Raw genomic sequence first — 4240 nt, forward strand, 5'->3', positions numbered from 1 at the left:
TTTGATGGCAACTCACTGTATAGCTCTACAGGACTGTGAGTAGCTTAGCTTGATGTTAATTAAGGCTCACGAGTGTTTTCATCTGCTTTCAGAGTATCAGTTGACAGCAGTGTCGTGTCGGTTATGGCATTTGTGTCCTGCCTGAAAACACTCTTTTCGTAAAGCACCGGGAAAGGAGGCACAACTGTTAGACATTTGTCAGCCCCCATCCACAGAATAAATTCTCTGTCACTTGCCATCTGTAATGTGTAGCACCACAAACGGGATTGTGTCGAACGTGCTGCCATGTCAGAAAAGGGATTGTCGCAAAGTTGTTTCTGTTTTGGAAATGCTTTCAGATTTATGTGCGTACATGTTAGACCAATAAAAAACCTGAAATTTCAACGTGACTGTCTTTTGTTTGCTTTTCTTTATCTTTACCAAGGCAATATATATTCAGATGATGAAGAGTGTTCTCACCGTTAGCTATGTGTGTTATTTACACTTCCTGTCAGAAGACTCTCTGTCTCCATCGACACCTTTTGTGACACCACTGTCACAGCACATCACATGTTCCGTCATCACAGATATCTCTTCTTTACTGCTGGTGAAAAGAGCGTTCTCACAACTTTAGAAGTGTGTGTGTGTGTGTGTGTGTGTGTGTGTTTTCCTCTGGCTAAGCTAGGGCTGGTTGTTTAGCAGCTGTTGTGAGTGATCCTGGTTAAAACAGTAAGGCAAACCGTAAGATGGCCCAAAATATCTGCTGGTTTTCAGCAGAGGAGGTTAGACAATTAGCAGCATCACTTTGAACAGCAACAATCTGAAAACGTGTCGATGTGCTGCTTTCACCTATTTTATACTGCTTAAGACAGTCCAATGCACTCGAACCCCTCAGAACTTCATCATGGTGTAGATTTAACGAGGTGCTGGAAATATTGCTCAGACATTTTGGTCCATATTGACATGACAGAATCACACAGTTCATGCAGTTTTTTTCAACTGCATATCCAGGACGTGCATCTCCTTTTCCACCACATCCCAGTGATGCTTTATTGAACAGTGATCTGGTGACTGTCAAAGCCATTAGAGAGCAGTGGAATCACCAGGCAGACCTGCTGAAAGGAATGCAGGACGGCTCCATCACACCAGAAATTGGGACTTATCAGACAGGGCAACATTCTTACAGTTATACCGTCCAATGTCGATCAGCTGATCCGAACTGTAGCCTCGTTTTTCTGTTCTTAGTTCACAGGAATAGTGCCCATGAAGCATTCAGAGATTCTCTACCGCTTACCTTTCTCATAATGAGTCGTTACTTTTAATGTTGTCTTGATCCTCGATGCAGTCTGGCCATTCTCCCTCTGACCTAGATTAACTATGCATTTTCACACAGAGAACTGATGCTCACCAGATATTTTCTCCATTCAGACCAGCCCAATCATGGCACCAACAGCCATGCCACATTCAAATCAACTTATCATTTTCCTTCTTGATTCTGGTGCTTGGATTAAACTTCAACAGTTCACTATGACTATGTCGACATGCCTTGAGTTGCTGCCATTTGATTGGCTGATTAGATTGCTATCTTCCTTATTCCAGCCCACATATCAAACAATCAGCATTCGACCAGCACATATTACATCCGTGTGGAACAATGTGCAGTTGGGATTTTTTTAGGATGTTTGCATTTGCGGTGGTGGATGAAAACCCCTCTCACCGGTTTCTGTCCAAATAGAGATGTAGACGGACACAATTGTGGCACCATAAATTATGCTTTACACTAATGGGAACAAAAGTATGAGGACAGCTTGACATTAGTCTCATGTCAACTGAAAAATGTATGTAAATCTGCTGCTTTAAAAACCTCAAATTTCTTTTGGCTTTTCACCAGGTCTTGGAAGCTGGCAACAAGAATTAATATCCACTCTCCGAAAGTCTTAATGTCTTGATGATAGGTTTTCTGGCTTGACTCACAATCACTGTTCCAGTTCTTCCAACAGGTGTGTTCTGAATGGAGTTAAGGTCAGGGCTCTGTATGGGCCAGTTTTTCCACATCAAACTGGTTAAACTGTTAGAGACTGGAAACAGTTCACATGGTTTCCACAACACACTAATACGTGTTGAAGAGTATATGCGGTATGAACCATGATGCTAGTGGTTTCCTCTATTATATATCACGCTCAAAATGATCTTATGCATGTTGTGTGTTGTTGTTTTCCATATTTTATCACCACAAAATCCTTTTTGTTCCTGCTGCACAAAAACTGCTGGGCACTGTGGTTAAACACTCTCAGAGAGGCAGCGTGGGCAACAGACAGCCTGTGAGGTAGAAAAACAGAGAATATTCTGAGATCTGCAGTCATAAATCACACACAAACACACACACACACAGTCACGCACTCTCATGTTCCCTTTCCATACGGCAAGCACGTCTGCAGGTGGGAAGGTGATTACTCACCACAAAACACCGGTTGGACAGCAGCAAAAGGAGGCCGTTTAACTGGTAAACTTTAATGCTGGCTCCACAGGAAGACCAGAGGGAAGAAAGAATATGCTCATGGTTCACTGTACACGCTGAAAACAGACGGAAATTGGTTATTTGGGTGATTGCAGAACACCCTACAGGGCGGCTAGTGAAGTAAACAACATTTTATTTCCAGGAGGATATTTTGTGGATTTTACTGGGAAGAAGGCCTGGTGTCTGTTTAGTAGCTGCAGGAATCAGACAAACACAGATTTTACCAACAATATAAATATGCGCTATGGTATCGGCTATGCACAGCAGACATAAAAATGGATTTGTTATTAAAACTGGCTGATCATTTTTGAATCAGCTTATTGCTGGATTATGATGTGATATTAGCTGCAAAGAGATTAGTGGATTTTCTTCTAGAAAAGCTGAACCTAGAGAAACAGCACGGTTCATAGAGGATACTCCAGCATCTTTTACCAAGAACAATATAAAAGTAGTAGTTACTAGTTAGCATTCATTACAGGAGACATAACAGACATGATTATATTTACATGCTAATAAGTGATAGTACAGTTCAATCAGCAATCCCCCATTTCACCTCTGATCCTTCTATTTCATCTTTAATTGTCATTTGTTTTATATCCCATACCTTTAGTTAAAGATTTTGATTTTTGACTAGCAGCAGCTAGCTAGCGTTGCTTCTAGCTAGCTAGCTAGAAGCACTAGCTTCTTGGCTTTTTAAACTAGTATAAAATCCATGAATTACAGCTTTAAGGGTCCTGAAAAATCACCCTCCTGACAAACACAGCACACTGTAAACAAGGTTAAAGTTTAAAGTTAGCAGGAAATGTCTGCTTTATTTTTTGTTTTGTTTGCTTAAAAAACATAACAGGTTTCCTTTTTCTTATGTCTATGTTTTTGGTCTCCCCCACCTCTTGAAGGAAATATATTATTCTTTAGTGGCTACAGGGTTATCGCCAGCTAGCCTCTTAGATGATACTATAATTGTGATACTGAGCTTAAACTTCAGTGTTGACCAACTGCTTTCATATTCTCATATCTTTATTAGCAGGAACCTTTGGTGGTGTCAGTAAGATTAAATTTCAAAGCTTAGCATAAGAACCACGTTTTCCAAATACAACATTTTTGTCTTCATTTGTTCACTTATTGGCTACTTACCTGCTTACACACAAGATAAGCTTATTCCAGCACTGACATCTTTAACTAATGGCCTTACCACTAACCATTAGCTTTAAGGTGTATAAAAAGTGAGAGCATACATGTCAACCACATCAGTGACACAGAGTCATTAAAAGAAGACAGAGATATGATCTGCTCTTTTCAGAGTTGTATTTTCTAGTATGTTAAAAAATGTATACAAGTCTACACAAGATGATGACTGTTCACTGACATATGAATCAACACTTTTTCTGCTGTCACGTTTCTGTTCTACTTTATTTTAAATACCAAATGTCTCAAAGAAGCTGCATAAGATTATACTTTCAACAGTTACGATTCAGTTCTTCTGCCCTAAATTTATCACTGCAGTGTCTGGTCTAGTGTAATGATGTCTGCTATACGACGGCAACACCCAGCATCCACCTCATCTGTCTGTCTCCATGTATGGCCCATGCATCCTCATTAATGACCTATTTCATGGCACATTAATTTAAATGATTTTAGGGAATGCAACATTAGCACATCTCCCAGCTCATAACTCTTTTCTCAGAGGGCAACATTTGGACATTTCATTTTCCAAAAATTCGCTTCATTCCACCAAGCTTCCTT

At 40.2% G+C, this 4240-nt stretch overlaps 1 long non-coding RNA gene across 1 annotated transcript; it reads right to left on the bottom strand.

Annotated features, from left to right (window-relative positions):
• Positions 1 to 876: 876 nt before the first annotated feature.
• Positions 877 to 3663, bottom strand: LOC112848124 (uncharacterized). Its single transcript, XR_003222065.1, has 3 exons — positions 3632 to 3663; positions 2438 to 2553; positions 877 to 2298 (listed from the first exon to the last, which is right to left on the bottom strand). It is a non-coding gene; the product is annotated as an uncharacterized LOC112848124 (long non-coding RNA).
• Between the last annotated feature and the right edge of the window lie 577 nt (positions 3664 to 4240).

Source organism: Oreochromis niloticus, linkage group LG11, assembly GCF_001858045.2.
Source record: "Oreochromis niloticus isolate F11D_XX linkage group LG11, O_niloticus_UMD_NMBU, whole genome shotgun sequence".
NCBI lineage: Eukaryota > Metazoa > Chordata > Actinopteri > Cichliformes > Cichlidae > Oreochromis > Oreochromis niloticus.